Consider the following 17,583-nt stretch of genomic DNA (forward strand, 5'->3'; position numbering starts at 1 on the left):
TAAAATTTAAAGGTTACACTCCATTTAGTTACTGCAAAATATTGGCTGTACTCCCCATGTTGTACAACACACACTTGAGCCTGTCTTACACCCAACAGTTTGTGCCTCCCACTCCCCCACTCCTTCTTTGTCCCTCCCCCTTCCCCACTGGTAACCACTAGTTTGTTCTCTGTACTTATGTCTGCTTCTTTTTTATTATATTCACTAGTTTGTTGTATTTTTAGATTCCACATATAAGTGATATACAGTATTTGTCTTTCTCTGTCTGACTTATTTCACTTAGCATAATGCCTTCCAAGTCCGTCTATGTTGCTGCAAATGGCAAAATTTCATTCTTTTTTTATGGCTGAGTACTATTCCATTGTGTATATGTGTATACATATATATCTTACGTCTTCTTTATGTATTCATCTGTTGATGGACACTTAGGTTGCTTTCATATCTTGGCAGTTGTAAATAATGCTGCTATGAACATTGGGGTGCATTATCTTTCTTACTAGTGTTTTTTTCTTTTTTTGGATATATGCCCAGGAGTGGAATTGTTGGATCATATGGTAAATCTATTTTTAGTATTTTTGAGGAAACTTTATACTGTTTTCCACAGTGGCTGCATCAGGTTACATTCCCACCAACAGTGTAGTAGGGTCCCCTTTTCTCCACATCCTCACTAGCATTCGCTATTTTTGTTCTTTTTGATGACAGCCATTCTGACAGGAGTGAGGGGATAGCTCACTGTGATTTTGTTTTGCATTTCCCTGATAATTAGAGACGCTGAGCATCTTTTCATGTGCCTGTTGGCCGTCTGTATTTCCTCTTTGGAAAATGTCTACTCAGTTCTTCCACACATTTTTTAATTGTTTTTTTTTTTTTTTGATGTTGAGTTGTATGAGCTGTTTATATATGTTGGATATTAATCCCTTATTGGTCATATCATTTGCGAATATTTTCTCCCATTCTGTAGGCTGTCTTTTTGTTATGTCGATGGTTTCCTTTGCTGTGCAAAAGCTTTCAAGTTTAATTCAGTCCCATTAATTTATTTTTGCTAATTTTATTTCCTTCACTTTAGGAGACAGATCCAAAAAAATAGTGCTAAGATTTATGTCAAAGAGTTGTGCCTCTGTCGCAGGTTATATTCTTAATATTTTCCTCTTTCCTGTCAGTTTTTTGGTGGAAGAAAACTGCTGGCTCATCCGAACTTCCTTCCCACTGGGACTAGAAATCCTTCCGTCCCATATGTCATTAGTCACCACTGGAAACAGTTGTTCTTGTGTTTCTTGTTTCTTCTGAAGATTGCTATACCTTTGCCATCACCTTCTATTTGTCAGTTATTTGTTTAAATTTCCTTTGGTTTTTGGTCTGCTGCCTTTTTCTCAGAGTTGGTCATTTTGTAACACTTGGTTTCACTCCAACCCCAGTGACATAAATGTCCCTACCCCGGGTTTCCCACAGCCCACATCCTCCATCTCTATGACAGCACTCATTCCGGGTTTCTCTGTCTCCTGCTTGTAGCAGACTGCAGTCCCTTGGGGACGGGCACTGTGTCTTATTCATCTTGGCATCCTGTGCAGCTGTACCACTGTCAGGAACACAACAGATACTCAAAGAATGATTCTTGATTCACTGCGTGAATTCACAGAGAACTGACACTTTAACACTGACCAAAAAGTGCTGAAGGCTGAGTAAATACTGAACGAATGCATGATTAACTTTTTGGGGGAGGGTGACACTTTAAAACATAACGTTTCTGTGTATGGTGTGAGGGAGTGTGATATCATTCATATATGGGGTCTAAAAAAAAAAAAAGAAGACACAAATGAACTTATCTACAAAACAGAAACAGACTTGCAGACATAGAGAACAGACTGATGGTTACCAGGGGGTAAGGGGGTGGGAAGGGATAAATTGGGAGTTCGAGATTTGCAGATACTAACTACTACACATAAAATAGATAAACAACAAGTTTCTACTGTACAGCACAGGGAACTCTATTCAATGTCTTGTAGTAACCTATAATGAAAAAGAATATGAAAAGAGATATCTGTATGTGTATGTATGACTGTATACCAAGTATTATGCTGTACACCAGAAACTGACACACTGTAAACTGACTATATTTCAATAAAAAATTAAAAAAAAAAACCTTTTTATTTTAAAAGTTTTAGTTATAAAAACATTGTAAAGATAGCTTAGAGTTCTCATATGCCCTACAGCCAGCTTAGTTTTTAATTAACATCTTACATTGTTATAGTGCATTTGTCACAATTAATGAGTCAATGTTGATACATTATTATTGTAATTAATAAAGTCCACACCATACTGAGATCTCCTTAGTCTTTACCTAACGTCCTTTTTCTATTCCAGGATTCCATCCAGGACACCATACTATCTGACAATCATGTTTCCTTAGGCTCCATTCTTTTAAAAAAAAATAAAATAAAAACTTAAGTTGAGAAACTGGGTGAAGTGTATATGGAAATACTCTACTATCTTTGTAACTTCCCATAAATTTAAAGTTATTCCAAAATAAAACAGTTAATTAAAAACACTGAGATTGAGAATGACAAAGACAATGTCTTTCTTGAGTTTCCTTTAAAAAGTCCTCTATGTACAAATGTTCAGCTTGCACAATATGTTACAATTTTAAATGAGGAGGTATGATTACTCATCTCTCTACATGGAGGTTTTCCCCAAATACTGCCAGATGTGTTTCATTAACCACAGCCTAGTTTTATTCAAGACACTGGTGATATGACGGTGCTCACCAACAGTATTTGTAAAATAGCAAAATTTCAAATGACTTGTTTTTGGGTGAGGAGAGGTGTGGAGAGACGTCAGGGTGGGGATATTTGAACTGGATCTGTCCTGATACATACTCAGGGTACAGTGTCCAAATTCAGTTTGCTTAATCCTTTGCTCCCCAGACCCTCAACCCCTCTACGGCATATGATTCGTAATTTTACTAAGCTCAGTGAAAGATGAATCTATTGTAAAAGTTAGCTGGGATGCCAGTGGCTACTTTTCGGTGTTTTAGATCACAAGATTTTAGGAACGCCAAATACCTTCCCAAGCCCCTTTATCCAAAGACTACAAAGGGGTTGTATCACTCAAGATTTTATTTGTAAGCCAGAAAAAGAAAGAAAAATACCATATGACATCACTTATATGTGGACTCTAAAAAGAGAAGGAACTTATTTACAAAACAGAAGCAGACTCACAGACATAGAAAACAAACTTACGGTTCCTAGGGTGGGAAGTGGGTGGGAAGGGATAAACTGTGATTTCAAGATTTGCAGATACTAATATATATAAAGTAGATAAACAACAAGCTCATACTGTATAGCACAGAGAACTATATTCAATATCTTGTAGTAACCTATGGTGAAAAAGAATATGAAAACGAATACATGTATGTTCATGTATGACTGAAGCACTGTGCCGCACACCAGAAATGGACACAACATTGTAAACTGACTATACTTCAATAAAATACATATATACACACACAAAAAGATTTTGTTTGAAGCAAATATGTCAACTGAGTACTCAGGAGAAATGATATAAAGACCCTTGGAACAGTTAAGACTCGATCAGTGGTCACTGGTCAGTTCTGTACGGTATGTCACACTCCACATGGTCCAGCTGTCCGTTCCTGTCACCGTCTGTGAGAAGCAGGGGAGAATGGATCGCTGTCAGCATGAGCTCCAATACAACCCCTGATAGCTGTGGAAACCGTGTCTCAGTTTTGCAGCCTTGGAGTGTCCCTTCCCTGGGTATACCTGCCTGTCAGATGTCTGTCCGTGAAGACAGAAAGGAGATCAGTACAGAAAGAAACCTGGTGAGAATGACAAGGTTGGGGAGAGGCCTGGGAAGGGACTGGCTGGGCCCCAGGCACCACGGCTTGCCTGCACATCCAACCCGGCAGCCTCACTCAGGAGAAAAGACAGGGAGAGACAAGGCAATGGGAGACAAGGCAGTAAGAGACAAAAGAAAGGTTCATAAAGATCTAGGGAAGAAAGAAGGAGTAAAAGACAGTTGTCTGGGACCACTAAAATGTGACAGAATAGTTTACAATCTCCTATTATATTTTAAAAGCTGGCAGAACTGAATTTTCTCGTCCTACCTGTTTCAAGACCTGATGGATATAAAAACCTAATTTTGTTTAGATAAAATGTACTATATATATAAAAGGAGAGCAGCTATTCAACCACCATCTGAACAAGCTGGGTAGGATTGTAGGGTAGAGGCAAAAAAATGATCGAAAATTACACAGTTGTGGGATTCTTATTTTACTGAATGTACTGAAAAGCAGAGAACACCTGCTTCAGCTGTTCCTCAAAGTTAATCCCCACAACTACGGTTGGCTAGCTAATTAACCAGCGGACCCTCACTATGCTGCTTTACAAGCCTGTTGGACCTCCCTGAACTGCCTCTACAGAGGCTGCCTCCACAGAGGCTGCCGCCTCAAGCAGGTCGGTCACTCCCTCCTGCTTCTGAGCCCTGCTGGGGGTGCATCCTGCTCCACACGGGGTGATGATACTGGACCACATCCAGGTGCATCCCTCAGGGGCATGCATGATACCGCCAACTTTCCTCTGTACCCTGGATGACGAATATTCTTCAGTTTCAAGAGGGTTGTTTTTTTTAACTGAACAACTGCATCTTCATGAATTTAAAAGAATGAAGTATAATGTAAAGCGCTTCTGTCCTTTCACTTTTTTCCAAAATGAGTGCAGTGGATCAATATATAGACTCTACAAATGCCGTTTACAATCTCAGTTTGTCAAACGTGGAGTTACTTGAACATCTCCATCAGATTTGACTTACATTTAATTGCTTTAATGTACCATGACTACTTCTTTAAAAAGGTATATTTTACTCTTTAATAACATGAAGAAATGCTCCAAGTACATTAAACAAAAAGAAAAAATGATGTAAAATGAAATTAATTTACTTGTTCATTTATTCAACAGATACAGTCTGAACTCCTTCTACGTGTCCGGCACTGTTTTAGGTAATAATGCATTTAGCACTGAACAAATCCAAAGTCCTTCATTTTATGAAGTTTGTATCCTAGTGAGAGGAAGATAACAGTAAGCAAATAAGTAAATATATAGTTTGTCTGGTGGAAAGCCTAATGGTGAACAAAATAGTGTTGGTGAAGGCAGTGATCCCTAATTATTACAAAGAAAACAAAAATCTAAAACACAGATGTGGAACATTTAGGTATTACTTTGTGAAATTTATCTACTTCTGTAAGCTGCATTTTCCCATTCCAAAAGCAATCATAAAAAAAGCTCCTAAAATATATTAGCACATGATAAATTGCTTTCTCTGTAAAGCGTTATACTGTTTAGTTGTATGTTCACAGCTGGCTAAGGATTTGCAAAACATCAAGAGAAATTCTGTCCTAATTCATGTGGGAAGTTTTTCTATTTTAGGCTAACAATTTATTCACTGCCAACACAATTGTACTGTTTATGACCAGGGCCATGCTAAATATTCACAATGGAATTTTAAAAATTGTATTTGTGTTAATCATTGTATCTCTTTAGCTCAATGTTAAAGACAGAGAACTTTTTTTAGGAAAAGAAACAACAAAGAATTTAATTCAAACTTCCAGAGCTAAATCAACACTCCAATTGGAAATACTAAACTCTGGGACTCGGCAATTAAAGTTGTAACATCCCAATCTGCTCATTCCTGTAACTTTATGTATGATGTGGGTAGCGGCAACTCATGTAACAGCTTTTATAATACGCAGGGTGGAAGTAACAAAGAAGAGTTTATTAAACATTGAACATAGCAGAATGGAAAATCAACCCGTTCCGAGTCATTAAATTTAAACTGTGAGTTAGTATCTTTTAGTGATGTGCTACTGCCAATTTCATAGATCTTACAATATCTAGTATAATAATTATATTTAATGTCTGCACCCACAGAGGTACTGTCAGTGTTAAGAGAATATCTACGCTATCAAAACACTAATCATATTTTTTAGATTTCAAAAACAACAGCCACAACAAGAACCTCAGAGAAAGGCCAACCAATATTGATGAAAGTATGTTGCATAAAGGAACAAAAATTGACTTTACAAAGCAAATTGACTGCTGCGTCGTTCAGGCAACGCAAAAAACAACGTGGAAAGGAAGCTGAGCTCCAAACACTAGCAGTAGCTTATGACTCAGAGTGAACGGGGATCCCTGGGTGTCCCAGGCTCTGGCTGGGGCTGGTAGTCATTCATTTCCAAAGCCCAGTAAGTCACCACAGACCAAGTAACTCCTCTAATCTTAAATTAAGAACCTTATTCAGATGGTGGACTACAGATCAATTCATGCTTTTAACCACTCTATTTAAAAAGGCTCAACTTGTAGACATATCACAGGTTCACCCATGATGCCCGGCTGGCCACGCACTCAGTGCCTCGTAGAGGGTGAGGATAAGTGGCCCCAGAGGAGAAGGGTCTGCGCCTTGACAGTTATGATATTATCACATATTAGTATATTTCTCTTAGAGTAAATGGGTATAAATGAGTTCTTCCTTTTACTACAACAGTCTCAATGCCAGGAGGAAGTTAAAGATCTGCTGCTAGGTTTGTAAACGTGGCTCATGTGATTTCAAAGCAAGCCGTGTGTCTCAGCTCAGGCATCCAGCACAAAACAATTGAGATCTGCTTCCCTTTCACAGTTACTCGTGCTTGAAAAGTTGACTCTAAGGAAAGCTCAAACTCACATTTTGGCAGGTTCCGCTGCTCTGTAAACCCTCACTGATTTCAACTTTGATTTACTGACAAGAATTTTAAGAACAATGAGGCTGAAAGCATCCCAAGAACAGGAAAACCCACATGAGATTCTGTTAGGTCTGACTGGCCTTTCTGACTCTTCACAGAAATATCAGGAGGGCTTGGAAAAGCATCAGTTCTCCGAGTAAAGCAGTGACAACTTGGCTTAAAACACACCTACCCCTGATGTTAAAGCTATGGCAGGGAAATAAAAAATTATCGCTGGGTTATTCCTAAGAAGGAACCTTATAGAAAGGAGAGATTGGACGCTGATATGGACCAGAAACAGGCCAAGCAAAGCAAAAGACACTGAGCAGGGCACCCAAGCTCACTCTACAACATGGCTGATCACCAAAGCGGCGAAAAAGAACATCCAAAGAACACACTTGCCGGATAATTAGAGAAGTTTTAAGTGTATCACGCCCCTGCTCTCAAACTGTTGTCAGCATTCGTGACCATTAAAATTCTACGTTTTTCCACATATGAGTAACAAAAGTGGATTAAAAAGCTATCTGTATCAGTGGTAGGATAATTAACAGTGATGCTAATTGGAATTTTAGGCATGACATCTAGAAACAGAAAATGGTAGGATAACGTTTTGCATTCGCAATTTGCCCACCAGATAAATTTGTGGGTCTTCTGAGGTTTAACCACCTGTTCTTAGGCAACATGTAAGCATAAATGTATGTATATGATAAAGGTCATCTGTTTTTTTATTTTTCGTTTCTTCATTTTCTTTAATTCAAAGTCCCTGTAACTAAATGCAAGAGGTAAAGAAAAGAAATACCTGAACAGCCTTAAGAAAGAAGGAAAAAGAGAATCTTACGAAGTCTACGGCAAAGTGGGGGCTGGACTTCAGGTCTCCTGATTTTCAAGGTCACACAACTCCCCACCAGAGATGCGACCACCAAGAGACAGTGGGAGTTACTAATGTGAACTCTGCGTGAGCAGCACACCCACTCTTTACCGGCCACATTTGTCAACCGAAACCAGCGAGCCCACCGAGCCGCCCAGAGGAAACATGCAGACGGTGCAAGACCACAGCAACAGCATGACCCTCTTGGCCATGAAGGTTCCGTGTCGCTCGAAGTAGGTTTTGTTATAAAAGGACTTCAAGACCTGGAAAACACTGCCCCATCTGTGGTCAAGAACATCGAGCTACTCATGAGAGATGAGGAGGTAAAATTCTCAGTTGCCTCTTGTCACTGTACTGAAGGATGGTTCTGCCAGTACCCCTAGGACACAACTGATTCTCTGTTGTTACCCGGAAATAAAGAAGCCTACTCTACGATGAGGGGGCAAAAAAGAGAAAATCATCTTTTCCTGAGCTCTAAAGGAAAGAAAGCTAGAGAACTCGGAAAGTTTTCCCAGGAATATATGCAGAATTACTGAAGGCAATTCTACTGTGACCTGAGAGAAGGAGGAAAGGTGGGGGCAGTGAGGGAAGACGGAGGTTGGTGGGACACAATGTTAGTGTCACATGTGTGGACGTGTGTCTAGGCTAGAGCCTAGAGGAGCACCTTGGCTGTGTGACTGTGAGTCTGACCCAAACTTGTCTGGTCCTCAGTTCACACTGTAAGATGAGGATGGTAGATGAAAGGCCCTCTGAAGTTCCCTTCAGCAATGAAGTTCATAACAAAATTATGTCCTAATCTCATTTAGATTTTTTGTGATGGAAGACTACCAAAAATATACTAAGATGTACCAAAATGCACTTACTTGTGTCTAATAGTCTCACAGTCCCCTTGGGGAAGCATACTTTGAACCAAATTTTCTTTTTTCTTTTTTTTTTTTTAAGTATTCAATGATCTACTAGTTCATAATTCTTTTTTTATTTTTTAATATTCTAGTTGAAGTATAGTCAGTTTACAGTGTTAAACAGCTCATACAACAAAGTAACAACAACAAAAATTACCAAACAGCCCAATCCAAAAATGGGCAGAAGACCTAAACAAGCAATTCTCCAATGAAGACATACAAATGGCCAACAGGCGCATGAAAAAATACTCAATATCACTAATTATCAGAGAAATGCAAATCAAAACTGCAATGAGACAGCACCTCACACCAGTCAGAATGGCCATCATTCAAAAGTCCACAAATGACAAATGCTGGAGAGGCTGTGGAGAAAAGGGAGCCCTCCTTCACTGCTGGTGGGAGTGCAGTTTGGTGCAGCTGTTATGGAAAACAGTATGGAGATTCCTCAAAAGACTAAAAATAGAGCTACCACAAACTCCAGAAACTCCATTCCTGGGCATGTATCTGGAAGGAACTTTGATTCAAAAAGATACATACACCCCAAATTTTCATTTTAAAGTAAGGACTAGAATCACTGTGTGGCTCAGGCATGGAGCAGAATGTTGAGTCTGGCCAAGTTTACCCAACCACAAAAACTGAAGACTGGCTGGTGCTTCTTTTGACCCCGGGGATAATCAGCAAAGATCATGTAAATTAGTTTTGAACAACAGAAAGCTAGTGAAAAAGCATTTGAATCAGTTCAAGTCAGGACTTTCTTCCATTGTAAGTTTTTTGCCTTTTTATCCTTTTCACTTAAACACAGCAGCAGCTTATTTCTTGCTCAAGTCATTTTCCACGTGTGTTGACAACATGGAGAGAAGACGCCTATTAATTTAGATACCCATCTCTTTCCATTTGAATCTGGGGTTCTTCACATCTTTTTGCTCCATGACCCAACTGGCAGTTTGGTGAAGCATACAGACCTCTTCTCAGAATAATGTTTTTAAATGCATACCATAAAAGGCCCAGTATTATGAATAAAGCAGATTATACTGAAATATAGTTATCAAAGTGTTAAAAAGTGTGGTGTTATAGTTGTGCTTCCTTGTTAGATTAAATGCTGCCATTTAGTGACATTTCATCTAGTCTGATAAATCCAATAATTATTGTCATCTCAAAGCTCAGACACTACTTGGAGCTACCTAGAGTAACAGTAATGTGGTTTCTACTGGTGTCAAAGAGTACTTTGCTGGATTCTTTGCACCCAGCCAGCTTATCAGTGAAGATGTAGAGGATGGTGCCTGGAAGTACCTTGTGTTTATGCCCCTCCATGTCTGGGGCCAGAACTCGGTCCCACGGACCATTACCTAAGTTCTGGGAAACGGAATGTCACTGTGTCCTCTCCTCTGGCATTTCCCAGTTGTTTTGTTTTATTTTGATTTGGAGGTGGGGTTGTCTGAAGCTCATTCTCTAGCAGGTTCCTCAGCAAAGGCTCATGAGAGCGAGATTTGAGATCCTGGAGTGTTCATAACTATTGGTCTGTACTCATGACACCTGAAGGTGAGTTTAGTTGGATAGAAACCTAATGGCTCCGGTTCTCCATCCTTGAGCATCTTAAATATGCTGCTCCATGGATTTTTCTCCAGTCACCTAAATTTTGATCCAATTCTGATTTATGTTTTCATTATAATCCTCTATCATTTAAAATATTTTTTTAACCTTGTTTTATTTTAACAGTTTATAGTTTTCATTTGTTTCATAGACTTTGGGAGCATGTTTTTATTGCATTTTGCTCCTTATAAGATCTTTGCTTAATTTTATTTTGCTTGCTTTTTTTTAAAAAATGAAACAAGTTCTCCTGTACTTTGAAATGGATAGCTCATGATAGTTCTTCCAACTCCATGATTCTAGAACTCTTTCTTCTGTTGTCTTCACACAGTGACTAAAAAAAAAAAAAAAAAAAAAAAAAAAAAAAAAAATAGCCCTTCACTCTATGGAACTACCTATGTTGTAGTCACCATTTGCTTTTTAACCTGGACTTTTCTCTCTTCTCCCCTATTATCCCATCCAGCCCAATGTGGATTCTGCTTCGAGCAGCTTTCCACAGTGTAAGGATTTGTTTTGGAAGGGAGCTTTGGTTTGCCTGCTTCAAGAATTTATACAGCTCAGATGGCTTTGTCACCATCAAACTGGATCGTTTCCAGTCCCCCGTATTCACTTATAAACCAGATCCTGCAAAGAACACTCACCCACTCTCACAGCTCCTCTGGCCGGCTGCGCGTCCCAGTGAGTACATGCTGGCAATTGAGGGATTTCCTCTTCTCAACACATCAGCTGCCCTGTTTCTGGTGCTCTTCCCCCTCCCACACAGTAAGTGACCTCACAAGAATCTCTTAGCTGTTGGCAGTCTGTCCCTACCTTCTAGTGTTTGGGGGCTGGTGGGGGGACTTGGCTTGGTGGAGTTGCTGTCTGTGGGTTCTGATTTTGGTACCCTAATTGCTCTGTTTCTATGGGGAGATTAGTGAGCAAATACCACTGCTGTCACCATTTTTCAGAAATCTTCTTCCTGAAGTTTGTATTTTTTAAACTAATTATTGCTCAAGGTCGACTTCAGAATACTACGAATTGGGCCCATCAGGCATTCTAACAAAAAGGTGGTCAAATACCAGTGCTTTTCAAACTGTAGTCTTGGAGCTGTGGGAGATTTACACACGTGTGCACGTCTGTGTGCACACACACTCTGTCTTCCTTGTTTCACCCCATGTCAAACAGGGGCTTCACTAGAGATATTGTGGTTCCATGAAATGTTTTGTTTGAAGAAAGGATTATGTGGTTAAAACTGCCTGAACATCACTGTTCAAGAATCATCTTTTAAAATCAGTATTTAAAACCCAAGTGAAGTGAATTGACTTTCATAAAACAAATTTAGCATTCACAGAGGTAAGTTAAGCCAAGAACCATCACCAGTCTCAGCAAAAAACGTATCTTTTAATAATCCCTCTCATGTTTTTCAAAGGGTTGAGGAGAAAGAATACATTTATTATATTCCTTTATGTTTCTGTTAACAGTTTTTATTGGTCTTATTTTTCTCTAATTTACTATCTGTTGTCTGAATGTCAACTATGGTATAAAATGTGGTTCTTAAGTTGTCCAACTATTAGCTTAGAACAAAGGTGAAAATTTAAACTAAAGTTACACATGCTTAAAGTAATCTCAGATATCATCAACCAAATTTGATTTTTTTTCTACTTTGTCTTATCTATTTAAAATTCCCATTTCCCTTACAGACGTTATGAATGAAATGTTTCAAAGAACAATTTTATTTTATTTTTTCCCCTAATCAATAGCTTTTACTACATCCTTAAAACATCAAAAGTGAATTTAAAGAGTGATTGGGCAGGCATCTTGCTGTTCCTGTAGCTGGACAACTTAGATCTCATTCATCAGCCTGCTGAACCATTCCCTTTTCAGAAACACAGATACCATCCAAAGTTTTTCTGATATCCTTGTTTTTAACTGTCATGGCTTGCTGAATCAAAGCAGCTGAATTTGATACCAGTTCAATGTCATTTCCTTCAAGAATTAACTCATTTTTCTGGGCTTGAGATCCTGAACAAGCAACCCCTGGGCTCACCCGAACCCTGCGGGTGTACTTTTCACCCAAGAAATCTTGGATTTCAACAAGAGAATCATTCTCCTGAATGATGACGCTTATGGGGAAGTGAGCACGCACAGACCTCACCTTGTAACGGAAGCCCTGTGTAACACCCTTGATCACGCCCTGTACGTGACTACCAATAGTGCGAACAGTAGCCAGTTCTTCTCTACCTCCCCACCATTTGCCAACCCGGAGCATCTTTTTCTTTCCAAGGAGACTGAGTTCTACACTGATGTGATTGACGTCCCTCTGCAGGGTGCCTCTGGGGCCCATCACAATAACTGTGTGTCCCTTCAAAGTGATGTCGGCACTTTCTGGAATGTCGACACTCTGATTGCTGAGAATGGTTTTCATTCTCGCGGTAGATGTGGCAAAACAAAAGAACAATTTTAAGAAAAATAAAAACCAAACCCGAAATGTCAGTGTTTGTGGAGGAAGGCACAATTCCTCCTGGGCAAACCAAATATCCTTGTATTTACTATAATACATCATATACCCATGACATTGGACCTCATGGACCTGCCTGTCTGCCCCCTGGATCAAAGAGATCAGGATTTGTAGCCTTTTTGGAAGCAGAGAGGTTTTCATTTCCCTAGATAGTGAGAATCCCCAGGAAACAAGAAGGGCAGTACCAAACTAATTTTGCACAGCAGGAGAGAAAAGGTGAAGCAGTAGGACCTCTTTCAGAGATCTACAAGGTCTGACTTTAAGATTTATCGGTAGGGGGAGGGTACAGCTCAAGTGGTAGGGCACACACTTAGCACACACAAGGACCTAGGTTCAAACCCCAGTACCTCCTCTAAAAATAAAGTAAATAAGAAAAGTTAATTGTGTGCCCCCTGCAAAAAATTAAAGAAAAAAAAAAAAGCACATCAAAAGCCATGTTAGCCATTATATGTAAAAATAAGTTTTAAAAAAGTTTCTTCTGTATAGCACAGGGAACTATGTTCAATATCTTATAATAAACTTTAATGAAAAAATATGAAAAAGAATATATGTATGTATATGCATGATTGGGACATTGTGCTGTACACCAGAGATTGACACACTGTAACTGACTGTACTTCAGTAAATAAAATAAGTAAATTATAAAAAGATCTATTGGTGGATTCCAATCTATCAGTTGGGACCACCATCTTTGATCACTGGTAAACATGACTTTCCCAGGAGACCTCTGACTACTGTAATGCTCTGAAGTTTTCCAACCTGCCTGACAGACACCAGCTCCTTTAACCTGAAGATCCAGATTGGTGCTACTTGAGCCTTGTAACACCTGAGTACAGAGCAACATGCTGGCCCTATAAAACCGGGCATTGTAAACTGTTATTCAGAAACTTGTCAAAGAGGGACAATATTGAAGGTTTGTGTGCATAGAAAAGTTGGGAAAGTAAATAAAAAGAAAACTGATTTTGTGTTTATTTTAGAAATCAGAGGATGTCAAGTGAAAATACAAATTGGCAATAGATTACATTTGTCTCTTCAGTAGACAGAATGCGTCACTGAAAAATGGAGTGAGTCAACGTTACATTCTCTTGGAACTTATTTAGTCATGTGTTAATATTAAGGAGAAGTCAAACTTAGCACATGCATTATAAAATACAGCTCTTCTTCTGCCAGTGAATGGCCAGCCTGACAGGTTCAACTCTACTTAAAGTTATTACTGGGGTACTTGCTCACTCTAACAGTATAATATACAGACATTCTTACTGGGCGCAATGGAAAGGCAAAACTCAAGGGGAAGATGCCACAGGTCTCCACTAGTCTGATTACAAGGGTGAAGCCACAATGTGAATCAGAAAAAAATTCTACTAATGCCTTACATAATGTAGATGCATCCATATTTTGCTGCAACTGATTCTTTTAGGTAAATTAAAAATCCGCAATGAGCTTAAACAAACAGTATCCTTACTTACCTTCCTTGTGACGTAACTGACATAGGGATTTTGGTGACTGTCTCACTGAAGTCTGTCAATTCACAACCAAGGCAATGGGGATCCACAGAGGTTTATTTAAAGATAAACACAACATTTACTACATGCCCACAGTACCCCAGGCATCAACACACACATGTCCTAATGTCATCCCCACAGCCCTGTGCAGGGGATTTCATCCTGCTCAATTTAAAGAGGAGGAAATTAGGAGATGGATGACATCAAGAACACATAGGCAGTGAGTCAGTTCCAGACCCAAGATTTAAATCTTCAGAGTCCAAGTCTGTTTGGATGTTTTATCAGTTGTTTGGTTGGGTTCCCCACGCCCCTCAGTCCCTTAAATATCATACCTAATGTTAAGTGAGCTGTTCAAGGTCATGCAACTAGAGTGATAACATTTTTGAAAAAACTGAAGTACAGTCAGTTACAATGTGTCAATTTCTGGTGTACAGCACAGTGCCCCAGTCATGCATATACATACATATATTTGTTTTCATATTCATTTTCATTAAAGGTTATTACAAGATATTGAATATAGTTCCCTGTGTTATACAGAAGAAACTTAAAAATCTATTTTTATATATAGTAGCTAACATTTACAAATCTCAAACTCCCAAATTTACCCCTTCCCACCCGTTTTCCCCAGATAACCATAAGAATGTTTACTATGTCTGTGAGTCTGTTTCTGTTTTGTAGGTGAGTTCATTAGTGTCCTTTTTTTATCTTTTATTTTTAGATTCCACATATGAGTGATATCATATGGTATTTCTCCTTCCTGGTAGAGTAATAACATTTGAACTCAAGTCTTCTGACATCAGGGATTTAGGGTGTTTTCTCTTCTCCATCTCATTTCCATTACTGGGTAGTTAGGTATTTCCCCCAATTAATTCGACTTTAATGTTGTCTCCTAGCAACTGCTGTAAGTAAGTACTACTAGCTGTTCAAGGCAGCATAACCATCCCAAAGTAAACACACACAATGCGTCATGCTCTTATTTTACTTTATGACTACCATGCTTCCATTTTCTCAATGGGTCTGATTTTAACATCCTCTTTTATTATTATTATTATTATTTGGCATTAAGCCAGATAATTATGGGTAATATGGGAAAAGTATAGGATACAGTGTTCTTTGTCCTTGAGTACTTACAATCTGATTGGAGAAACCAAGATTTGAATAGAGGAAGCAGAGGAAAAAAAACAACTGCTAAATTGTGCACCACCACCTAGAAGTCCAGATAAAACAGTAGTCAAGACTGAAGCAAAAGGGCAAATGGCCTGCGGGACTACAAGAAGGCCTGGGATGGGGGAAGGCAGACATCTCAGCTTGAGAAGGTACAGGAGGTGAGGAGCAAAGTCTGCAATGGTCTCTGTGGAGCAAGGGAAGGAGGCTCTGCAGGAGAAGTTCAAGAAAGAAGGCTGCCTGGAATTCAGTGAGGCTTTGAACATCAGGGTTACATGACTGGAATTTATGGAGTCACTGTTGACTGCTGAAAATAAAACAAACATAAAACAAAAATAAAATAAGACAAAATAGATGGTAAATAGGTACCATCTATTTACCCTGTCCTGATGTTGCATTAAACCGTTTACAGTACATCACTGTAATCCTGACTGCAACTCCATTAAGTAAGGGTTGTCAGGCCCATTTTCAGTTGGTGTAACTGCGGCTCGGTCAGGCATCTTGCCCAAAGTAACAGGAAGAGTAAGTGGAGGATCAGTAGTATCTTTTTTTTTGGAGAGGGGGAGGTAATTAGGTTTATTTATTTCTTTATTTGTAAATTCTATTTTTTATTGAAGTGTAGTTGATTTACAATCTTAGTTTAGGTGTACAGCAAAGCGATTCAGTTATACATATACATACATATATATACACATATATTTTCAGATTCTTTTCCATTATAGCTTATTGCAAGAAACTGAATATAGTTCCCTGTGCTATACAGTAGGACCTTGTTGTTTACCTATTTTATATACAGTAATGTGTACTTGTTAACCCCAAGCTCCTGATTTATCCCTGCCCTGCTTTTCCCCTTTCGTAACCAGTTTGTTTTCTATGTCCTTGAGACGTGGAAAAAACCTAAATGTCCATCAACAGATGAATGGATAAAGAAGATTGTGTGTGTGTGTACACACACACACACACATATATATACACACATATATATACAATATCACTCAGCCATAAAAAAGAATGAAATAATGCCATTTGCAGCAATATGATAGATGGACCTAGAGATTATCATATTAAATGAAGTCAGACAGAGAAATACAAACATCTTATGATATAACTTATATGTGGAATCTAAAAAAATACAAATTTTATTTACAAACCAGAAATATTTATTTATTTAAAATTTTTTTTTTACTGGAGGTACTGGGGACTGAACCCAGGACCTCCTGCATGCTAAGCACATGCTCTACCACTGAGCTATACCCTCCCTAGAGGTATACCCTCCCGTATCCGAACCACGTCAGTTGGATTCCAAAAGCCACATTATTTCTGGCAGTTATTTCTCCATTAAAACCAACAGATAAAACAACAAAAAAACTTTACAAAAGCACAAATCTTAGGCTTTTCAATTTATATTATTTTCAAACATAATACCACGAAGGGAAAAACACACTTAAATGGTCAAAAGCCAAGGAAAGAAAACCTTTAAACCTGAGGTTTCTTTTGCAGCCAAATTCAAAAGCTCTAAGCACATGTAATAAAGTATATGATTCAGAGTTACTCTGAAATCCCAGGGGAGCATACATCTCATGTTTTAACAGAGCACTGATACTTCCTATGGCCAGCTTTACTTACTGAGTATCTAATTTTTTCAGGGAAAAACTGCTTTGAAGTTTTATCTCAGCCTTTTCCATAGTAAGTTCTCATTTAAATTACCAAGAAAGAGAATTGCTGCTTTGGATTTATTTTGGAAACACATCATAGAAAACTCTGTGGAGCCTCTCCTGTCGTGAAAGAGCTGGCAAGTAATAAATGTACTGTTATAAGAGAAAGAAGGAAATAAGACCCAGTATGACTGAAACATTATGCTGTATGCCTGAAATTGACACACTGTAACTGACTATACTTCAATTAAAAAAAAAAAAAGACTCAGAGGTTAGCTATTATTTTGAAACAGGACAAAAGATTCTGTAAAGAGTTTACCATAATGCAAATAAACAATCCACAGCTTTCATTAGAGACTGTCACAAAGGCAAGGGCCGCTACACTGTAGAAAACCAGCTGTGAGCAAACTATGCATATTATGGGCCAATGTTTCCCACGTATCATTTATATGTGTGTCCGTCTATTCAGGTACTAACTCTAGTATCCTTCATCGAATATCTTCTTTAATTCTTTTAAAAAGCAAAATACCTGTGTAAGACCTTTGAAAAAATAAAAGATCTAGTTTAGCCTCCATTTAAAAATGAAATCATAGCTTTGACATACCAGTTACATACTTTTCTCAATATAAATTAACATTAGTA

At 38.5% G+C, this 17,583-nt stretch overlaps 1 protein-coding gene and 1 pseudogene across 3 annotated transcripts in view; both read right to left on the reverse strand.

Moving 5' to 3' along the window:
- Window positions 1-17,583, reverse strand: part of UBE2E2 (ubiquitin conjugating enzyme E2 E2) — a 326,256-nt gene that overhangs the window by 95,110 nt on the left and 213,563 nt on the right. The window lies entirely within an intron of this gene.
- On the reverse strand, window positions 10,484-13,086 carry LOC105063284 (large ribosomal subunit protein uL6 pseudogene; annotated as a pseudogene).

The sequence above is a fragment of the Camelus bactrianus genome, chromosome 1 (genome assembly GCF_048773025.1).
Source record: "Camelus bactrianus isolate YW-2024 breed Bactrian camel chromosome 1, ASM4877302v1, whole genome shotgun sequence".
NCBI classification, from domain to species: Eukaryota; Metazoa; Chordata; class Mammalia; order Artiodactyla; family Camelidae; genus Camelus; species Camelus bactrianus.